Below are 24,929 nucleotides of genomic sequence, written 5' to 3'. Positions count from 1 at the left end.
TGTGTTACATTACAATCACTAGTAGGAGTGAGAAAAACATCACGGGGTGGTGCGCATTGTATGGGTGTGTGTTACATTTCATTCAATAGTAGGAGTGAGAAAAACATCACGGGGTGGTGCGCATTTTATGGGTGTGTGTTACATTACATTCACTAGTAGGAGTGAGAAAAACATCACGGGGTGGTGCGCATTGTATGGGTGTGTGTTACATTACATTCACTAGTAGGAGTGAGAAAAACATCACGGGGTGGTGCGCATTGTATGGGTGTGTGTTACATTACATTCACTAGTAGGAGTGAGAAAAACATCACGGTTTGGTGCGCATTGTATGGGTGTGTGTTACATTAGATTCACTAGTATTAGTGAGAAAAACAGCACGTGGTGGTGCGCATTGTATATGTGTGTGTTACATTAGATTCACTAGTAGGAGTGAGAAAAACAGCACGGGGTGGTGCGCATTGTATGGGTGTGTGTTACATTACGTTCACTAGTAGGAGTGAGAAAAACATCACGGGGTGGTGCGCATTGTATGGGTGTGTGTTACATTACATTCACTAGTAGGAGTAAGAAAAACATCACGGGGTGGTGCGCATTGTATGGGTGTGTGTTGCATTAGATTCACTACTAGGAGTGAGAAAAACATCACGGGGTGGTGCGCATTGTATGGGTGTGTGTTACATTAGATTCACTACTAGGAGTGAGAAAAACATCACGGGGTGGTGCGCATTGTATGGGTGTGTGTTACATTAGATTCACTACTAGGAGTGAGAAAAACATCACGGGGTGGTGCGCATTGTATGGGTGTGTGTTACATTAGATTCACTAGTAGGAGTGAGAAAAACATCACGGGGTGGTGCGCATTGTATGGGTGTGTGTTACATTACGTTCACTAGGAGGAGTGAGAAAAACATCACGGGGTGGTGCGCATTGTATGGGTGGGTGTTACATTAAATTTACTAGTAGGAGTGAGAAAAACATCACGGGGTGGTGCGCATTGTATGGGTGTGTGTTACATTACATTCACTAGTAGGAGTGAGAAAAACATCACGGGGTGGTGCGCATTGTATGGGTGTGTGTTACATTACATTCACTAGTAGGAGTGAGAAAAACATCACAGGGTGGTGCGCATTGTATGGGTGGGTGTTACATTACATTCACTAGCAGGAGTGAGAAAAACATCACGCGGTGGTGCGCATTGTATGGGTGTGTGTTACATTACATTCACTAGTAGGAGTGAGAAAAACAGCACGGGGTGGTGCGCATTGTATGGGTGTGTGTTACATTACGTTCACTAGTAGGAGTGAGAAAAACATCACGGGGTGGTACGCATTGTATGGGTGTGTGTTACATTACGTTCACTAGTAGGAGTGAGAAAAACATCACGGGGTGGTGCGCATTGTATGGGTGTGTGTTACATTAGATTCACTACTAGGATTGAGAAAAACATCACGGGGTGGTGCGCATTGTATGGGTGTGTGTTACATTAGATTCACTAGTAGGAGTGAGAAAAACATCACGGGGTGGTGCGCATTGTATGGATGTGTGTTACATTAGATTCACTAGTAGGAGTGAGAAAAACATCACGGGGTGGTACGCATTGTATGGGTGTGTGTTACATTACATTCACTAGGAGGAGTGAGAAAAACATCACGTGGTGGTGCGCATTGTATGGGTGTGTGTTACATTAAATTTACTAGTAGGAGTGAGAAAAACATCACGGGGTGGTGCGCATTGTATGGGTGTGTGTTACATTACATTCACTAGCAGGTGTGAGAAAAACATCACGGGGTGGTGCGCATTGTATGGGTGTGTGTTACATTACAATCACTAGTAGGAGTGAGAAAAACATCACGGGGTGGTGCGCATTGTATGGGTGTGTGTTACATTTCATTCAATAGTAGGAGTGAGAAAAACATCACGGGGTGGTGCGCATTTTATGGGTGTGTGTTACATTACATTCACTAGTAGGAGTGAGAAAAACATCACGGGGTGGTGCGCATTGTATGGGTGTGTGTTACATTACATTCACTAGTAGGAGTGAGAAAAACATCACGGGGTGGTGCGCATTGTATGGGTGTGTGTTACATTACATTCACTAGTAGGAGTGAGAAAAACATCACGGTTTGGTGCGCATTGTATGGGTGTGTGTTACATTAGATTCACTAGTATTAGTGAGAAAAACAGCACGTGGTGGTGCGCATTGTATATGTGTGTGTTACATTAGATTCACTAGTAGGAGTGAGAAAAACAGCACGGGGTGGTGCGCATTGTATGGGTGTGTGTTACATTACGTTCACTAGTAGGAGTGAGAAAAACATCACGGGGTGGTGCGCATTGTATGGGTGTGTGTTACATTACATTCACTAGTAGGAGTAAGAAAAACATCACGGGGTGGTGCGCATTGTATGGGTGTGTGTTACATTAGATTCACTACTAGGAGTGAGAAAAACATCACGGGGTGGTGCGCATTGTATGGATGTGTGTTACATTAGATTCACTAGTAGGAGTGAGAAAAACATCACGGGGTGGTGCGCATTGTATGGGTGTGTGTTACATTAGATTCACTAGTAGGAGTGAGAAAAACATCACGGGGTGGTCCGCATTGTATGCATGTGTGTTACATTAGATTCACTAGTAGGAGTGAGAAAAACATCACGGGGTGGTGCGCATTGTATGGGTGTTTGTTACATTAGATTCACTAGTAGGAGTGAGAAAAACATCACGGGGTGGTGCGCATTGTATGGGTGTGTGTTACATTAGATTCACTACTAGGAGTGAGAAAAACATAACGGGGTGGTGCGCATTGTATGGGTGTGTGTTACATTAGATTCACTACTAGGAGTGAGAAAAACATCACGGGGTGGTGCGCATTGTATGGGTGTGTGTTACATTAAATTTATTAGTAGGAGTGAGAAAAACATCACAGGGTGGTGCGCATTGTATGGGTGTGTGTTACATTACATTCACTAGCAGGTGTGAGAAAAACATCACGGGGTGGTGCGCATTGTATGGGTGTGTGTTACATTACAATCACTAGTAGGAGTGAGAAAAACATCACGGGGTGGTGCGCATTGTATGGGTGTGTGTTACATTTCATTCAATAGTAGGAGTGAGAAAAACATCACGGGGTGGTGCGCATTTTATGGGTGTGTGTTACATTACATTCACTAGTAGGAGTGAGAAAAACATCACGGGGTGGTGCGCATTGTATGGGTGTGTGTTACATTACATTCACTAGTAGGAGTGAGAAAAACATCACGGGGTGGTGCGCATTGTATGGGTGTGTGTTACATTACATTCACTAGTAGGAGTGAGAAAAACATCACGGTTTGGTGCGCATTGTATGGGTGTGTGTTACATTAGATTCACTAGTATTAGTGAGAAAAACAGCACGTGGTGGTGCGCATTGTATATGTGTGTGTTACATTAGATTCACTAGTAGGAGTGAGAAAAACAGCACGGGGTGGTGCGCATTGTATGGGTGTGTGTTACATTACGTTCACTAGTAGGAGTGAGAAAAACATCACGGGGTGGTGCGCATTGTATGGGTGTGTGTTACATTACATTCACTAGTAGGAGTAAGAAAAACATCACGGGGTGGTGCGCATTGTATGGGTGTGTGTTGCATTAGATTCACTACTAGGAGTGAGAAAAACATCACGGGGTGGTGCGCATTGTATGGGTGTGTGTTACATTAGATTCACTACTAGGAGTGAGAAAAACATCACGGGGTGGTGCGCATTGTATGGGTGTGTGTTACATTAGATTCACTACTAGGAGTGAGAAAAACATCACGGGGTGGTGCGCATTGTATGGGTGTGTGTTACATTAGATTCACTAGTAGGAGTGAGAAAAACATCACGGGGTGGTGCGCATTGTATGGGTGTGTGTTACATTACGTTCACTAGGAGGAGTGAGAAAAACATCACGGGGTGGTGCGCATTGTATGGGTGGGTGTTACATTAAATTTACTAGTAGGAGTGAGAAAAACATCACGGGGTGGTGCGCATTGTATGGGTGTGTGTTACATTACATTCACTAGTAGGAGTGAGAAAAACATCACGGGGTGGTGCGCATTGTATGGGTGTGTGTTACATTACATTCACTAGTAGGAGTGAGAAAAACATCACAGGGTGGTGCGCATTGTATGGGTGGGTGTTACATTACATTCACTAGCAGGAGTGAGAAAAACATCACGCGGTGGTGCGCATTGTATGGGTGTGTGTTACATTACATTCACTAGTAGGAGTGAGAAAAACAGCACGGGGTGGTGCGCATTGTATGGGTGTGTGTTACATTACGTTCACTAGTAGGAGTGAGAAAAACATCACGGGGTGGTACGCATTGTATGGGTGTGTGTTACATTACGTTCACTAGTAGGAGTGAGAAAAACATCACGGGGTGGTGCGCATTGTATGGGTGTGTGTTACATTAGATTCACTACTAGGATTGAGAAAAACATCACGGGGTGGTGCGCATTGTATGGGTGTGTGTTACATTAGATTCACTAGTAGGAGTGAGAAAAACATCACGGGGTGGTGCGCATTGTATGGATGTGTGTTACATTAGATTCACTAGTAGGAGTGAGAAAAACATCACGGGGTGGTACGCATTGTATGGGTGTGTGTTACATTACATTCACTAGGAGGAGTGAGAAAAACATCACGTGGTGGTGCGCATTGTATGGGTGTGTGTTACATTAAATTTACTAGTAGGAGTGAGAAAAACATCACGGGGTGGTGCGCATTGTATGGGTGTGTGTTACCTTACATTCACTAGTAGGTGTGAGAAAAACATCACGGGGTGGTGCGCATTGTATGGGTGTGTGTTACATTACAATCACTAGTAGGAGTGAGAAAAACATCACGGGGTGGTGCGCATTGTATGGGTGTGTGTTACATTACATTCACTAGTAGGAGTGAGAAAAATATCACGGGGTGGTGCACATTGTACTGGTGTGTGTTACATTACATTCACTAGTAGGAGTGAGAAAAACAGCACGGGGTGGTGCGCATTGTATGGGTGTGTGTTACATTACGTTCACTAGTAGGAGTGAGAAAAACATCACGGGGTGGTGCGCATTGTATGGGTGTGTGTTACATTACGTTCACTAGTAGGAGTGAGAAAAACATCACGGGGTGGTGCGCATTGTATGGGTGTGTGTTACATTAGATTCAGTACTAGGATTGAGAAAAACATAACGGGGTGGTGCGCATTGTATGGGTGTGTGTTACATTAGATTCACTAGTAGGAGTGAGAAAAACATCACGGGGTGGTGCGCATTGTATGGATGTGTGTTACATTAGATTCACTAGTAGGAGTGAGTAAAACATCACGGGGTGGTGCGCATTGTATGGGTGTGTGTTACATTACATTCACTAGGAGGAGTGAGAAAAACATCACGGGGTGGTGCGCATTGTATGGGTGTGTGTTACATTAAATTTACTAGTAGGAGGGAGAAAAACATCACGGGGTGGTGCGCATTGTATGGGTGTGTGTTACATTACATTCACTAGTAGGTGTGAGAAAAACATCACGGGGTGGTGCGCATTGTATGGGTGTGTGTTACATTACAATCACTAGTAGGAGTGAGAAAAACATCACGGGGTGGTGCGCATTGTATGGGTGTGTGTTACATTACATTCACTAGTAGGAGTGAGAAAAACATCACGCTGTGGTGCGCATTGTATGGGTGGGTGTTACATTACATTCACTAGTAGGAGTGAGAAAAACATCACGGGGTGGTGCGCATTGTATGGGTGTGTGTTACATTACATTCACTAGTAGGAGTGAGAAAAACATCACGGGGTGGTGCGCATTGTATGGGTGTGTGTTACATTACAATCACTAGTAGGAGTGAGAAAAACATCACGGGGTGGTTCGCATTGTATGGGTGTGTGTTACATTAGATTCACTAGTATTAGTGAGAAAAACAGCACGGGGTGGTTCGCATTGTATGGGTGTGTGTTACATTACATTCACTAGTAGGAGTGAGAAAAACATCACGGGGTGGTGCGCATTGTATGGGTGTGTGTTACATTACAATCACTAGTAGGAGTGAGAAAAACATCACGGGGTGGTGCGCATTGTATGTGTGTGTGTTACATTAGATTCACTAGTATTAGTGAGAAAAACAGCACGGGGTGGTTCGCATTGTATGGGTGTGTGTTACATTACATTCACTAGTAGGAGTGAGAAAAATATCACGGGGTGGTGCGCATTGTATGGGTGTGTGTTACATTACATTCACTAGGAGGAGTGAGAAAAACATCACGGGGTGGTGCGCATTGTATGGGTGTGTGTTACCTTACATTCACTAGTAGGTGTGAGAAAAACATCACGGGGTGGTGCGCATTGTATGGGTGTGTGTTACATTACAATCACTAGTAGGAGTGAGAAAAACATCACGGGGTGGTGCGCATTGTATGGGTGTGTGTTACATTACATTCACTAGGAGGAGTGAGAAAAACATCACGGGGTGGTGCGCATTGTATGGGTGTGTGTTACATTAAATTTACTAGTAGGAGTGAGAAAAACATCACGGGGTGGTGCGCATTGTATGGGTGTGTGTTACCTTACATTCACTAGTAGGTGTGAGAAAAACATCACGGGGTGGTGCGCATTGTATGGGTGTGTGTTACATTACAATCACTAGTAGGAGTGAGAAAAACATCACGGGGTGGTGCGCATTGTATGGGTGTGTGTTACATTACATTCACTAGTAGGAGTGAGAAAAATATCACGGGGTGGTGCACATTGTATGGGTGGGTGTTACATTACATTCACTAGCAGGAGTGAGAAAAACATCACGGGGTGGTGCGCATTGTATGGGTGTGTGTTACATTACATTCACTAGGAGGAGTGAGAAAAACATCACGGGGTGGTGCGCATTGTATGGGTGTGTGTTACATTAAATTTACTAGTAGGAGTGAGAAAAACATCACGGGGTGGTGCGCATTGTATGGGTGTGTGTTACATTACATTCACTAGTAGGTGTGAGAAAAACATCACGGGGTGGTGCGCATTGTATGGGTGTGTGTTACATTACAATCACTAGTAGGAGTGAGAAAAACATCACGGGGTGGTGCGCATTGTATGGGTGTGTGTTACATTACATTCACTAGGAGGAGTGAGAAAAACATCACGGGGTGGTGCGCATTGTATGGGTGTGTGTTACATTAAATTTACTAGTAGGAGTGAGAAAAACATCACGGGGTGGTGCGCATTGTATGGGTGTGTGTTACCTTACATTCACTAGTAGGTGTGAGAAAAACATCACGGGGTGGTGCGCATTGTATGGGTGTGTGTTACATTACAATCACTAGTAGGAGTGAGAAAAACATCACGGGGTGGTGCGCATTGTATGGGTGTGTGTTACATTACATTCACTAGTAGGAGTGAGAAAAATATCACGGGGTGGTGCACATTGTACTGGTGTGTGTTACATTACATTCACTAGTAGGAGTGAGAAAAACAGCACGGGGTGGTGCGCATTGTATGGGTGTGTGTTACATTACGTTCACTAGTAAGAGTGAGAAAAACATCACGGGGTGGTGCGCATTGTATGGGTGTGTGTTACATTACGTTCACTAGTAGGAGTGAGAAAAACATCACGGGGTGGTGCGCATTGTATGGGTGTGTGTTACATTAGATTCACTACTAGGATTGAGAAAAACATAACGGGGTGGTGCGCATTGTATGGGTGTGTGTTACATTAGATTCACTAGTAGGAGTGAGAAAAACATCACGGGGTGGTGCGCATTGTATGGATGTGTGTTACATTAGATTCACTAGTAGGAGTGAGTAAAACATCACGGGGTGGTGCGCATTGTATGGGTGTGTGTTACATTACATTCACTAGGAGGAGTGAGAAAAACATCACGGGGTGGTGCGCATTGTATGGGTGTGTGTTACATTAAATTTACTAGTAGGAGGGAGAAAAACATCACGGGGTGGTGCGCATTGTATGGGTGTGTGTTACATTACATTCACTAGTAGGTGTGAGAAAAACATCACGGGGTGGTGCGCATTGTATGGGTGTGTGTTACATTACAATCACTAGTAGGAGTGAGAAAAACATCACGGGGTGGTGCGCATTGTATGGGTGTGTGTTACATTACATTCACTAGTAGGAGTGAGAAAAACATCACGCTGTGGTGCGCATTGTATGGGTGGGTGTTACATTACATTCACTAGTAGGAGTGAGAAAAACATCACTGGGTGGTGCGCATTGTATGGGTGTGTGTTACATTACATTCACTAGTAGGAGTGACAAAAACATCACGGGGTGGTGCGCATTGTATGGGTGTGTGTTACATTACAATCACTAGTAGGAGTGAGAAAAACATCACGGGGTGGTTCGCATTGTATGGGTGTGTGTTACATTAGATTCACTAGTATTAGTGAGAAAAACAGCACGGGGTGGTTCGCATTGTATGGGTGTGTGTTACATTACATTCACTAGTAGGAGTGAGAAAAACATCACGGGGTGGTGCGCATTGTATGGGTGTGTGTTACATTACAATCACTAGTAGGAGTGAGAAAAACATCACGGGGTGGTGCGCATTGTATGTGTGTGTGTTACATTAGATTCACTAGTATTAGTGAGAAAAACAGCACGGGGTGGTTCGCATTGTATGGGTGTGTGTTACATTACATTCACTAGTAGGAGTGAGAAAAACATCACGGGGTGGTGCGCATTGTATGGGTGTGTGTTACATTACCTTCACTAGTAGGAGTGAGAAAAACATCACGGGGTGGTGCGCATTGTATGGGTGTGTGTTACATTACATTCACTAGTAGGAGTAAGAAAAACATCACGGGGTGGTTCGCATTGTATGGGTGTGTGTTACATTAGATTCACTACTAGGATTGAGAAAAACATCTCGGGGTGGTGCGCATTGTATGGGTGTGTGTTACATTATATTCACTAGTAGGAGTGAGAAAAACATCACGGGGTGGTGCGCATTGTATGGGTGTGTGTTACATTAGATTCACTAATAGGAGTGAGAAAAACATCACGGGGTGGTGCGCATTGTATGGATGTGTGTTACATTAGATTCACTAGTAGGAGTGAGAAAAACATCACGGGGTGGTGCGCATTGTATGGGTGTGTGTTACATTACATTCACTAGGAGGAGTGAGAAAAACATCACGGGGTGGTGCGCATTGTATGGGTGTGTGTTACATTAAATTCACTAGTAGGAGTGAGAAAAACATCACGGGGTGGTGCGCATTGTATGGCTGTGTGTTACATTACATTCACTAGTAGGTGTGAGAAAAACATCACGGGGTGGTGCGCATTGTATGGGTGTGTGTTACATTACAATCAGTAGTAGGAGTGAGAAAAACATCACGGGGTGGTGCGCATTGTATGGGTGTGTGTTACATTACATTCAATAGTAGGAGTGAGAAAAACATCACGGGGTGGTGCGCATTGTATGGGTGGGTGTTACATTACATTAACTAGTAGGAGTGAGAAAAACATCACGGGGTGGTGCGCATTGTATGGGTGTGTGTTACATTACATTCACTAGTAGGAGTGAGAAAAACATCACGGGGTGGTGCGCATTGTATGGGTGTGTGTTACATTACGTTCACTAGTAGGAGTGAGAAAAACATCACGGGGTGGTGCGCATTGTATGGGTGTGTGTTACATTACATTCACTAGTAGGAGTGAGAAAAACATCACGGGGTGGTGCGCATTGTATGGGTGTGTGTTCCATTACATTCACTACTAGGATTGAGAAAAACATCACGGGGTGGTGCGCATTGTATGGGTGTATGTTACATTAGATTCACTACTAGGAGTGAGAAAAACATCACGGGGTGGTGCGCATTGTATGGGTGTGTGTTACATTAGATTCACTAGTAGGAGTGAGAAAAATATCACGGGGTGGTGTGCATTGTATGGGTGTGTGTTACATTAGATTCGCTAGTAGGAGTGAGAAAAACATCACGGGGTGGTGCGCATTGTATGGGTGTGTGTTACATTACATTCACTAGGAGGAGTGAGAAAAACATCACGGGGTGGTGCGCATTGTATGGGTGTGTGTTACATTAAATTTACTAGTAGGAGTGAGAAAAACATCACGGGGTGGTGCGCATTGTATGGGTGTGTGTTACATTACATTCACTAGTAGGTGTGAGAAAAACATCACGGGGTGGTGCGCATTGTATGGGTGTGTGTTACATTACAATCACTAGTAGGAGTGAGAAAAACATCACGGGGTGGTGCGCATTGTATGGGTGTGTGTTACATTACATTCACTAGTAGGAGTGAGAAAAACATCACGGGGTGGTGCGCATTGTATGGGTGGGTGTTACATTACATTCACTAGTAGGAGTGAGAAAAACATCACGGGGTGGTGCGCATTGTATGGGTGTGTGTTACATTACATTCACTAGTAGGAGTGAGAAAAACATCACGGGGTGGTGCGCATTGTATGGGTGTGTGTTACATTACATTCACTAGTAGGAGTGAGAAAAACATCACGGGGTGGTGCGCATTGTATGGGTGTGTGTTACATTAGATTTACTAGTAGGAGTGAGAAAAACAGCACGGGGTGGTGCGCATTGTATGGGTGTGTGTTACATTACATTCACTAGTAGGAGTGAGAAAAACATCACGGGGTGGTGCGCATTGTATGGGTGTGTGTTACATTACCTTCACTAGTAGGAGTGAGAAAAACATCACGGGGTGGTGCGCATTGTATGGGTGTGTGTTACATTAGATTCACTACTAGGATTGAGAAAAACATCACGGGGTGGTGCGCATTGTATGGGTGTGTGTTACATTAGATTCACTACTAGGATTGAGAAAAACATCACGGGGTGGTGCGCATTGTATGGGTGTGTGTTACATTAGATTCACTAGTAGGAGTGAGAAAAACATCACGGGGTGGTGCGCATTGTATGGATGTGTGTTACATTAGATTCACTAGTAGGAGTGAGAAAAACATCACGGGGTGGTGCGCATTGTATGGATGTGTGTTACATTAGATTCACTAGTAGGAGTGAGAAAAATATCACGGGGTGGTGCGCATTGTATGGGTGTGTGTTACATTAGATTCACTACTATGAGTTAGAAAAACATCACGGGGTGGTGCGCATTGTATGGGTGTGTGTTACATTAGATTCACTACTAGGAGTGAGAAAAACATCACGGGGTGTTGCGCATTGTATGGGTGTGTGTTACATTACATTCACTAGTAGGAGTGAGAAAAACATCACGGGGTGGTGCGCATTGTATGGGTGTGTGTTACATTACATTCACTAGTACGAGTGAGAAAAACATCACGGGGTGGTGCGCATTGTATGGGTGTGTGTTACATTACATTCACTAGTAGGAGTGAGAAAAACATCACGGGGTGGTGCGCATTGTATGGGTGTGTGTTACATTAGATTCAGTAGTAGGAGTGAGAAAAACATCACGGGGTGGTGCGCATTGTATGGGTGTGTGTTACATTAGATTCACTAGTAGGAGTGAGAAAAACATCACGGGGTGGTGCGCATTGTATGGGTGTGTGTTACATTACATTCACTAGTAGGAATGAGAAAAACATCACGGGGTGGTGCGCATTGTATGGGTGTGTGTTACATTACATTCACTAGTAGGAGTGAGAAAAACATCACGGGGTGGTGCGCATTGTATGGGTGTGTGTTACATTACATTCACTAGTAGGAGTGAGAAAAACATCACGGGGTGGTGCGCATTGTATGGGTGTGTGTTACATTACATTCACTAGAAGGAGTGAGAAAAACATCACGGGGTGGTGCACATTGTATGGGTGTGTGTTACATTACATTCTCTAGTAGGAGTGAGAAAAACATCACGGACTGGTGCGCATTGTATGGGTGTGTGTTACATTACATTCACTAGTAGGAGTGAGAAAAACATCACGGGGTGGTGCGCATTATATGGGTGTGTGTTACATTACATTCACTAGTAGGAGTGAGAAAAACATCACGCGGTGGTGCGCATTGTATGGGTGTGTGTTACATTACATTCACTAGTAGGAGGGAGAAAAACATCACGGGGTGGTGCGCATTGTATGGGTGTGTGTTACATTAAATTCACTAGTAGGAGTGAGAAAAACATCAGGGGGTGGTGCGCATTGTATGGGTGTGTGTTACATTACCTTCACTAGTAGGAGTGAGAAAAACATCACGGGGTGGTGCGCATTGTATGGGTGTGTGTTACATTACATTCACTAGTAGGAGTGAGAAAAATATCACGGGGTGGTGCACATTGTACTGGTGTGTGTTACATTACATTCACTAGTAGGAGTGAGAAAAACAGCACGGGGTGGTGCGCATTGTATGGGTGTGTGTTACATTAGATTTACTAGTAGGAGTGAGAAAAACAGCACGGGGTGGTGCGCATTGTATGGGTGTGTGTTACATTACATTCACTAGTAGGAGTGAGAAAAACATCACGGGGTGGTGCGCATTGTATGGGTGTGTGTTACATTACCTTCACTAGTAGGAGTGAGAAAAACATCACGGGGTGGTGCGCATTGTATGGGTGTGTGTTACATTAGATTCACTACTAGGATTGAGAAAAACATCACGGGGTGGTGCGCATTGTATGGGTGTGTGTTACATTAGATTCACTACTAGGATTGAGAAAAACATCACGGGGTGGTGCGCATTGTATGGGTGTGTGTTACATTAGATTCACTAGTAGGAGTGAGAAAAACATCACGGGGTGGTGCGCATTGTATGGATGTGTGTTACATTAGATTCACTAGTAGGAGTGAGAAAAACATCACGGGGTGGTGCGCATTGTATGGATGTGTGTTACATTAGATTCACTAGTAGGAGTGAGAAAAATATCACGGGGTGGTGCGCATTGTATGGGTGTGTGTTACATTAGATTCACTACTATGAGTTAGAAAAACATCACGGGGTGGTGCGCATTGTATGGGTGTGTGTTACATTAGATTCACTACTAGGAGTGAGAAAAACATCACGGGGTGTTGCGCATTGTATGGGTGTGTGTTACATTACATTCACTAGTAGGAGTGAGAAAAACATCACGGGGTGGTGCGCATTGTATGGGTGTGTGTTACATTACATTCACTAGTACGAGTGAGAAAAACATCACGGGGTGGTGCGCATTGTATGGGTGTGTGTTACATTACATTCACTAGTAGGAGTGAGAAAAACATCACGGGGTGGTGCGCATTGTATGGGTGTGTGTTACATTAGATTCAGTAGTAGGAGTGAGAAAAACATCACGGGGTGGTGCGCATTGTATGGGTGTGTGTTACATTAGATTCACTAGTAGGAGTGAGAAAAACATCACGGGGTGGTGCGCATTGTATGGGTGTGTGTTACATTACATTCACTAGTAGGAATGAGAAAAACATCACGGGGTGGTGCGCATTGTATGGGTGTGTGTTACATTACATTCACTAGTAGGAGTGAGAAAAACATCACGGGGTGGTGCGCATTGTATGGGTGTGTGTTACATTACATTCACTAGTAGGAGTGAGAAAAACATCACGGGGTGGTGCGCATTGTATGGGTGTGTGTTACATTACATTCACTAGAAGGAGTGAGAAAAACATCACGGGGTGGTGCACATTGTATGGGTGTGTGTTACATTACATTCTCTAGTAGGAGTGAGAAAAACATCACGGACTGGTGCGCATTGTATGGGTGTGTGTTACATTACATTCACTAGTAGGAGTGAGAAAAACATCACGGGGTGGTGCGCATTATATGGGTGTGTGTTACATTACATTCACTAGTAGGAGTGAGAAAAACATCACGCGGTGGTGCGCATTGTATGGGTGTGTGTTACATTACATTCACTAGTAGGAGGGAGAAAAACATCACGGGGTGGTGCGCATTGTATGGGTGTGTGTTACATTACATTCACTAGTAGGAGTGAGAAAAACATCAGGGGGTGGTGCGCATTGTATGGGTGTGTGTTACATTACCTTCACTAGTAGGAGTGAGAAAAACATCATGGGGTGGTGCGCATTGTATGGGTGTGTGTTACATTACATTCACTAGTAGGAGTGAGAAAAATATCACGGGGTGGTGCACATTGTACTGGTGTGTGTTACATTACATTCACTAGTAGGAGTGAGAAAAACAGCACGGGGTGGTGCGCATTGTATGGGTGTGTGTTACATTACGTTCACTAGTAGGAGTGAGAAAAACATCACGGGGTGGTGCGCATTGTATGGGTGTGTGTTACATTACGTTCACTAGTAGGAGTGAGAAAAACATCACGGGGTGGTGCGCATTGTATGGGTGTGTGTTACATTAGATTCACTACTAGGATTGAGAAAAACATAACGGGGTGGTGCGCATTGTATGGGTGTGTGTTACATTAGATTCACTAGTAGGAGTGAGAAAAACATCACGGGGTGGTGCGCATTGTATGGATGTGTGTTACATTAGATTCACTAGTAGGAGTGAGTAAAACATCACGGGGTGGTGCGCATTGTATGGGTGTGTGTTACATTACATTCACTAGGAGGAGTGAGAAAAACATCACGGGGTGGTGCGCATTGTATGGGTGTGTGTTACATTAAATTTACTAGTAGGAGGGAGAAAAACATCACGGGGTGGTGCGCATTGTATGGGTGTGTGTTACATTACATTCACTAGTAGGTGTGAGAAAAACATCACGGGGTGGTGCGCATTGTATGGGTGTGTGTTACATTACAATCACTAGTAGGAGTGAGAAAAACATCACGGGGTGGTGCGCATTGTATGGGTGTGTGTTACATTACATTCACTAGTAGGAGTGAGAAAAACATCACGCTGTGGTGCGCATTGTATGGGTGGGTGTTACATTACATTCACTAGTAGGAGTGAGAAAAACATCACTGGGTGGTGCGCATTGTATGGGTGTGTGTTACATTACATTCACTAGTAGGAGTGAGAAAAACATCACGGGGTGGTGCGCATTGTATGGGTGTGTGTTACATTACAATCACTAGTAGGAGTGAGAAAAACATCACGGGGTGGTTCGCATTGTATGGGTGTGTGTTACATTAGATTCACTAGTATTAGTGAGAAAAACAGCACGGGGTGGTTCGCATTGTATGGGTGTGTGTTACATTACATTCACTAGTAGGAGTGAGAAAAACATCACGGGGTGGTGCGCATTGTATGGGTGTGTGTTACATTACAATCACTAGTAGGAGTGAGAAAAACATCACGGGGTGGTGCGCATTGTATGTGTGTGTGTTACATTAGATTCACTAGTATTAGTGAGAAAAACAGCACGGGGTGGTTCGCATTGTATGGGTGTGTGTTACATTACATTCACTAGTAGGAGTGAGAAAAACATCACGGGGTGGTGCGCATTGTATGGGTGTGTGTTACATTACCTTCACTAGTAGGAGTGAGAAAAACATCACGGGGTGGTGCGCATTGTATGGGTGTGTGTTACATTACATTCACTAGTAGGAGTAAGAAAAACATCACGGGGTGGTTCGCATTGTATGGGTGTGTGTTACATTAGATTCACTACTAGGATTGAGAAAAACATCTCGGGGTGGTGCGCATTGTATGGGTGTGTGTTACATTATATTCACTAGTAGGAGTGAGAAAAACATCACGGGGTGGTGCGCATTGTATGGGTGTGTGTTACATTAGATTCACTAATAGGAGTGAGAAAAACATCACGGGGTGGTGCGCATTGTATGGATGTGTGTTACATTAGATTCACTAGTAGGAGTGAGAAAAACATCACGGGGTGGTGCGCATTGTATGGGTGTGTGTTACATTACATTCACTAGGAGGAGTGAGAAAAACATCACGGGGTGGTGCGCATTGTATGGGTGTGTGTTACATTAAATTCACTAGTAGGAGTGAGAAAAACATCACGGGGTGGTGCGCATTGTATGGGTGTGTGTTACATTACATTCACTAGTAGGTGTGAGAAAAACATCACGGGGTGGTGCGCATTGTATGGGTGTGTGTTACATTAGATTCACTAGTAGGAGTGAGAAAAACATCACGGGGTGGTGCGCATTGTATGGGTGTGTGTTACATTAGATTCAGTAGCAGGAGTGAGAAAAACATCACGGGGTGGTGCGCATTGTATGGGTGTGTGTTACATTAGATTCACTACTAGGAGTGAGAAAAACATCACGGGGTGGTGCGCATTGTATGGGTGTGTGTTACATTACATTCACTAGTAGGAGTGAGAAAAACATCACGGGGTGGTGCGCATTGTATGGGTGTGTGTTACATTACGTTCACTAGTAGGAGTGAGAAAAACATCACGGGGTGGTGCGCATTGTATGGGTGTGTGTTACATTACATTCACTAGTAGGAGTGAGAAAAACATCACGGGGTGGTGCGCATTGTATGGGTGTGTGTTCCATTACATTCACTACTAGGATTGAGAAAAACATCACGGGGTGGTGCGCATTGTATGGGTGTATGTTACATTAGATTCACTACTAGGAGTGAGAAAAACATCACGGGGTGGTGCGCATTGTATGGGTGTGTGTTACATTAGATTCACTAGTAGGAGTGAGAAAAATATCACGGGGTGGTGTGCATTGTATGGGTGTGTGTTACATTAGATTCGCTAGTAGGAGTGAGAAAAACATCACGGGGTGGTGCGCATTGTATGGGTGTGTGTTACATTACATTCACTAGGAGGAGTGAGAAAAACATCACGGGGTGGTGCGCATTGTATGGGTGTGTGTTACATTAAATTTACTAGTAGGAGTGAGAAAAACATCACGGGGTGGTGCGCATTGTATGGGTGTGTGTTACATTACATTCACTAGTAGGTGTGAGAAAAACATCACGGGGTGGTGCGCATTGTATGGGTGTGTGTTACATTACAATCACTAGTAGGAGTGAGAAAAACATCACGGGGTGGTGCGCATTGTATGGGTGTGTGTTACATTACATTCACTAGTAGGAGTGAGAAAAACATCACGGGGTGGTGCGCATTGTATGGGTGGGTGTTACATTACATTCACTAGTAGGAGTGAGAAAAACATCACGGGGTGGTGCGCATTGTATGGGTGTGTGTTACATTACATTCACTAGTAGGAGTGAGAAAAACATCACGGGGTGGTGCGCATTGTATGGGTGTGTGTTACATTACATTCACTAGTAGGAGTGAGAAAAACATCACGGGGTGGTGCGCATTGTATGGGTGTGTGTTACATTAGATTCACTAGTAGGAGTGAGAAAAACAGCACGGGGTGGTGCGCATTGTATGGGTGTGTGTTACATTACATTCACTAGTAGGAGTGAGAAAAACATCACGGGGTGGTGCGCATTGTATGGGTGTGTGTTACATTACCTTCACTAGTAGGAGTGAGAAAAACATCACGGGGTGGTGCGCATTGTATGGGTGTGTGTTACATTAGATTCACTACTAGGATTGAGAAAAACATCACGGGGTGGTGCGCATTGTATGGGTGTGTGTTACATTAGATTCACTACTAGGATTGAGAAAAACATCACGGGGTGGTGCGCATTGTATGGGTGTGTGTTACATTAGATTCACTAGTAGGAGTGAGAAAAACATCACGGGGTGGTGCGCATTGTATGGATGTGTGTTACATTAGATTCACTAGTAGGAGTGAGAAAAACATCACGGGGTGATGCGCATTGTATGGATGTGTGTTACATTAGATTCACTAGTAGGAGTGAGAAAAATATCACGGGGTGGTGCGCATTGTATGGGTGTGTGTTACATTAGATTCACTACTATGAGTTAGAAAAACATCACGGGGTGGTGCGCATTGTATGGGTGTGTGTTACATTAGATTCACTACTAGGAGTGAGAAAAACATCACGGGGTGTTGCGCATTGTATGGGTGTGTGTTACATTACATTCACTAGTAGGAGTGAGAAAAACATCACGGGGTGGTGCGCATTGTATGGGTGTGTGTTACATTACATTCACTAGTACGAGTGAGAAAAACATCACGGGGTGGTGCGCATTGTATGGGTGTGTGTTACATTACATTCACTAATAGGAGTGAGAAAAACATCACGGAGTGGTGCGCATTGTATGGGTGTGTGTTACATTAGATTCAGTAGTAGGAGTGAGAAAAACATCACGGGGTGGTGCGCATTGTATGGGTGTGTGTTACATTAGATTCAGTAGTAGGAGTGAGAAAAACATCACGGGGTGGTGCGCATTGTATGGGTGTGTGTTACATTAGATTCACTAGTAGGAGTGAGAAAAACATCACGGGGTGGTGCGCATTGTATGGGTGTGTGTTACATTACATTCACTAGTAGGAGTGAGAAAAACATCACGGCGTGGTGCGCATTGTATGGGTGTGTGTTACATTACATTCATTAGTAGGAATGAGAAAAACATCATGGGTGGTGCGCATTGTATGGGTGTGTGTTACATTACATTCACTAGTAGGAGTGAGAAAAACATCACGGGGTGGTGCGCATTGTATGGGTGTGTGTTACATTACATTCACTAGTAGGAGTGAGAAAAACATCACGGGGTGGTGCGCATTGTATGGGTGTGTGTTACATTACATTCACTAGAAGGAGTGAGAAAAACATCACGGGGTGGTGCACATTGTATGGGTGTGTGTTACATTACATTCTCTAGTAGGAGTGAGAAAAACATCACGGACTGGTGCGCATTGTATGGGTGTGTGTTACATTACATTCACTAGTAGGAGTGAGAAAAACATCACGGGGTGGTGCGCATTATATGGGTGTGTGTTACATTACATTCACTAGTAGGAGTGAGAAAAACATCACGCGGTGGTGCGCATTGTATGGGTGTGTGTTACATTACATTCACTAGTAGGAGGGAGAAAAACATCACGGGGTGGTGCGCATTGTATGGGTGTGTGTTACATTACATTCACTAGTAGGAGTGAGAAAAACATCAGGGGGTGGTGCGCATTGTATGGGTGTGTGTTACATTACCTTCACTAGTAGGAGTGAGAAAAACATCACGGGGTGGTGCGCATTGTATGGGTGTGTGTTACATTAGATTCACTACTAGGATTGAGAAAAATATCACGGGGTGGTGCGCATTGTATGGGTGTGTGTTACATTAGATTCACTAGTAGGGGTGAGAAAAACATCACGGGGTGGTGCGCATTGTATGGGTGTGTGTTACATGAGATTCACTAGTAGGAGTGAGAAAAACATCACGGTGTGTTGCGCATTGTATGGGTGTGTGTTACATTAGATTCACTAGTAGGAGTGAGAAAAACATCACGGGGTGGTGCGCATTGTATGGGTGTCTGTTACATTACATTCACTAGTAGGAGTGAGAAAAACATCACTGGGTGGTGCGCATTGTATGGGTGTGTGTTACATTAGATTCAGTAGTAGGGGTGAGAAAAACATCACGGGGTGGTGCGCATTGTATGGGTGTGTGTTACATTAGATTCAGTAGTAGGAGTGAGAAAATCATCACGGGGTGGTGCGCATTTTATGGGTGTGTGTTACATTACATTCACTAGTAGGAGTGAGAAAAACATCACGGGGTGTTGCGCATTGTATGGGTGTGTGTTACATTACATTCACTAGTACGAGTGAGAAAAACATCACGGGGTGGTGCGCATTGTATGTGTGTGTGTTACATTACATTCACTAATAGGAGTGAGAAAAACATCACGGGGTGGTGCGCATTGTATGGGTGCGTGTTACATTACATTCGCTAATAGGAGTGAGAAAAACATCACGGGGTGGTGCGCATTGTATGGGTGTTTGTTACATTACATTCACTAAGAGGAGTGAGAAAAACATCACGGGGTGGTGCGCATTGTATGGGTGTGTGTTACATTACATTCACTAGTAGGAGTGAGAAAAACATCACGGGGTGGTGCGCATTGTATGGGTGTGTGTTACATTACATTCACTAGTAGGAGTGAGAAAAACATCACGGGGTGGTGCGCATTGTATGGGTGTGTGTTACATTACATTCTCTAGTAGGAGTGAGAAAAACATCACGGGGTGGTGCGCATTGTATGGGTGTGTGTTACATTAGATTCACTAGTAGGAGTGAGAAAAACATCACGGGGTGGTGCGAATTGTATGGGTGTGTGTTACATTAGATTCACTAGTAGGAGTGAGAAAAACATCACGGGGTCGTGCGCATTGTATGGGTGTGTGTTACATTAGATTCACTAGTAGGAGTGAGAAAAACATCACGGGGTGGTGCGCATTGTATGGGTGTGTGTTACATTACATTCACTAGTAGGAGTGAGAAAAACATCACGGGGTGGTGCGCATTGTATGGGTGTGTGTTACATTAGATTCACTAGTAGGAGTGAGAAAAACAGCACGGGGTGGTGCGCATTGTATGGGTGTGTGTTACATTACATTCACTAGTAGGAGTGAGAAAAACATCACGGGGTGGTGCGCATTGTATGGGTGTGTGTTACATTACCTTCACTAGTAGGAGTGAGAAAAACATCACGGGGTGGTGCGCATTGTATGGGTGTGTGTTACATTAGATTCACTACTAGGATTGAGAAAAACATCACGGGGTGGTGCGCATTGTATGGGTGTGTGTTACATTAGATTCACTACTAGGATTGAGAAAAACATCACGGGGTGGTGCGCATTGTATGGGTGTGTGTTACATTAGATTCACTAGTAGGAGTGAGAAAAACATCACGGGGTGGTGCGCATTGTATGGATGTGTGTTACATTAGATTCACTAGTAGGAGTGAGAAAAACATCACGGGGTGGTGCGCATTGTATGGATGTGTGTTACATTAGATTCACTAGTAGGAGTGAGAAAAACATCACGGGGTGGTGCGCATTGTATGGGTGTGTGTTACATTAGATTCACTACTAGGAGTTAGAAAAACATCACGGGGTGGTGCGCAATGTATGGGTGTGTGTTACATTAGATTCACTACTAGGAGTGAGAAAAACATCACGGGGTGTTGCGCATTGTATGGGTGTGTGTTACATTACATTCACTAGTAGGAGTGAGAAAAACATCACGGGGTGGTGCGCATTGTATGGGTGTGTGTTACATTACATTCACTAGTACGAGTGAGAAAAACATCACGGGGTGGTGCGCATTGTATGGGTGTGTGTTACATTACATTCACTAATAGGAGTGAGAAAAACATCACGGAGTGGTGCGCATTGTATGGGTGTGTGTTACATTAGATTCAGTAGTAGGAGTGAGAAAAACATCACGGGGTGGTGCGCATTGTATGGGTGTGTGTTACATTAGATTCAGTAGTAGGAGTGAGAAAAACATCACGGGGTGGTGCGCATTGTATGGGTGTGTGTTACATTACATTCACTAGTAGGAGTGAAAAAAACATCACGGGGTGTTGCGCATTGTATGGGTGTGTGTTACATTAGATTCACTAGTATTAGTGAGAAAAACATCACGGGGTGGTGCGCATTGTATGGGTGTGTGTTACATTACATTCACTAATAGGAGTGAGAAAAACATCACGGGGTGGTGCGCATTGTATGGGTGTGTGTTACATTACATTCACTAGTAGGAGTGAGAAAAACATCACGGGGTGGTGCGCATTGTATGGGTGTGTGTTACATTACATTCACTAAGAGGAGTGAGAAAAACATCACGGGGTGGTGCGCATTGTATGGGTGTGTGTTACATTACATTCACTAGTAGGAGTGAGAAAAACATCAGGGGGTGGTGCGCATTGTATGGGTGTGTGTTACATTAGGTTCACTAGTAGGAGTGAGAAAAACAATACGGGGTGGTGCGCATTGTATGGGTGTGTGTTACATTACATTCACTAGTAGGAGTGAGAAAAACATCACGGGGTGGTGCGCATTGTATGGGTGTGTGTTACATTACATTCACTAGTAGGAGTGAGAAAAACATCACGGGCTGGTGTGCATTGTATGGGTGTGTGTTACATTACATTCACTAGTAGGAGTGAGAAAAACATCACGGGCTGGTGTGCATTGTATGGGTGTGTGTTACATTACATTCACTAGTAGGAGTGAGAAAAACATCACTGGGTGGTGCGCATTGTATGGGTGTGTGTTACATTAGATTCACTAGTAGGAGTGAGAAAAACATCACGGGGTGGTGCGCATTGTATGGGTGTGTGTTATATTAGATTCACTAATAGGAGTGAGAAAAACATCACGGGGTGGTGCGCATTGTATGGGTGTGTGTTACATTACATTAACTAGTAGGAGTGAGAAAAACATCACGGGTGGTGCGCATTGTATGGGTGTGTGTTACATTACATTCACTAGTAGGAGTGAGAAAAACATCACGGGGTGGTGCGCATTGTATGGGTGTGTGTTACATTACATTCACTAGTAGGAGTGAGAAAAACATCACGTGGTGGTGCGCATTGTATGGGTGTGTGTTACATTACATTCACTAGTAGGAGTGAGAAAAACATCACGGGGTGGTGCGCATTGTATGGGTGTGTGTTACATTACATTCACTAGTAGGAGTGAGAAAAACATAACGGGGTGGTGCGCATTGTATGGGTGTGTGTTACATTACCTTCACTAGTAGGAGTGAGAAAAACATCACGGGGTGGTGCGCGTTGTATGGGTGTGTGTTACATTAGATTCACTAGTAGGAGTGAGAAAAACATCACGGGGTGGTGCGCATTGTATGGGTGTGTGTTACATTACATTCACTAGTAGGAGGGAGAAAAACATCACGGGGTGGTGCGCATTGTATGGGTGTGTGTTACATTACATTCACTAGTAGGAGTGAGAAAAACATCACGGGGTGGTGCGCATTGTATGGGTGTGTGTTACATTACCTTCACTAGTAGGAGTGAGAAAAACATCACGGGGTGGTGCGCATTGTATGGGTGTGTGTTACATTAGATTCACTACTAGGATTGAGAAAAATATCACGGGGTGGTGCGCATTGTATGGGTGTGTGTTACATTAGATTCACTAGTAGGGGTGAGAAAAACATCACGGGGTGGTGCGCATTGTATGGGTGTGTGTTACATGAGATTCACTAGTAGGAGTGAGAAAAACATCACGGTGTGTTGCGCATTGTATGGGTGTGTGTTACATTAGATTCACTAGTAGGAGTGAGAAAAACATCACGGGGTGGTGCGCATTGTATGGGTGTGTGTTACATTACATTCACTAGTAGGAGTGAGAAAAACATCACTGGGTGGTGCGCATTGTATGGGTGTGTGTTACATTAGATTCAGTAGTAGGGGTGAGAAAAACATCACGGGGTGGTGCGCATTGTATGGGTGTGTGTTACATTAGATTCAGTAGTAGGAGTGAGAAAATCATCACGGGGTGGTGCGCATTTTAAGGGTGTGTGTTACATTACATTCACTAGTAGGAGTGAGAAAAACATCACGGGGTTTTCCGCATTGTATGGGTGTGTGTTACATTAGATTCACTAGTAGGATTGAGAAAAACATCACAGGGTGGTGCGCATTGTATGTGTGTGTGTTACATTACATTCACTAATAGGAGTGAGAAAAACATCACGGGGTGGTGCGCATTGTATGGGTGCGTGTTACATTACATTCACTAGTAGGAGTGAGAAAAACATCACGGGGTGGTGCGCATTGTATGGGTGTTTGTTACATTATATTCACTAAGAGGAGTGAGAAAAACATCACGGGGTGGTGCGCATTGTATGGGTGTGTGTTACATTACATTCACTAGTAGGAGTGAGAAAAACATCACGGGGTGGTGCGCATTGTATGGGTGTGTGTTACATTACATTCACTAGTAGGAGTGAGAAAAACATCACGGGGTGGTGCGCATTGTATGGGTGTGTGTTACATTACATTCTTTAGTAGGAGTGAAAAAAACATCACGGGGTGGTGCGCATTGTATGGGTGTGTGTTACATTAGATTCACTAGTAGGAGTGAGAAAAACATCACGGGGTGGTGCGCATTGTATGGGTGTGTGTTACATTAGATTCACTAGTAGGAGTGAGAAAAACATCACGGGGTCGTGCGCATTGTATGGGTGTGTGTTACATTAGATTCACTAGTAGGAGTGAGAAAAACATCACGGGGTGGTGCGCATTGTATGGGTGTGTGTTACATTACATTCACTAGTAGGAGTGAGAAAAACATCACGGGTGGTGCGCATTGTATGGGTGTGTGTTACATTACATTCACTAGTAGGAGTGAGAAAAACATCACGGGGTGGTGCGCATTGTATGGGTGTGTGTTACATTACATTCACTAGTAGGAGTGAGAAAAACATCACGGGGTGGTGCGCATTGTATGGGTGTGTGTTACATTACCTTCACTAGTAGGAGTGAGAAAAACATCACGGGGTGGTGCGCATTGTATGGGTGTGTGTTACATTAGATTCACTACTAGGATTGAGAAAAACATCACGGGGTGGTGCGCATTGTATGGGTGTGTGTTACATTAGATTCACTAGTAGGAGTGAGAAAAACATCACGGGGTGGTGCGCATTGTATGGGTGTGTGTTACATTAGATTCACTACTAGGATTGAGAAAAACATCACGGGGTGGTGCGCATTGTATGGGTGTGTGTTACATTAAATTCACTAGTAGGAGTGAGAAAAACATCACGGGGTGGTGCGCATTGTATGGGTGTGTGTTACATTAGATTCACTACTAGGAGTGAGAAAAACATCACGGTGTGGTGCGCATTGTATGGGTGTGTGTTACATTAGATTCACTAGTAGGAGTGAGAAAAACATCACGGGGTGGTGCGCATTGTATGGGTGTGTGTTACACTAGATTCACTAGTAGGAGTGAGAAAAACATCACGGGGTGGTGCGCATTGTATGGGTGTGTGTTACATTACATTCACTAGTAGGAGTGAGAAAAACATCACGGGGTGGTGCGCATTGTATGGGGGTGTGTTACATTACATTCACTAGTAGGAGTGAGAAAAACATCACGGGGTGGTGCGCATTGTATGGGTGTGTGTTACATTACATTCACTAGTAGGAGTGAGAAAAACATCACCGGGTGGTGCGCATTGTATGGGTGTGTGTTAC

Source organism: Cavia porcellus, unplaced genomic scaffold (assembly GCF_034190915.1).
Source record: "Cavia porcellus strain 051 isolate PalLab524CR breed Dunkin Hartley unplaced genomic scaffold, mCavPor4.1 scaffold_37, whole genome shotgun sequence".
In the NCBI taxonomy this organism is placed as follows: domain Eukaryota; kingdom Metazoa; phylum Chordata; class Mammalia; order Rodentia; family Caviidae; genus Cavia; species Cavia porcellus.
The sequence above is the reverse complement of the archived record's forward strand: the minus strand, read 5'-3'. Positions refer to the sequence as shown.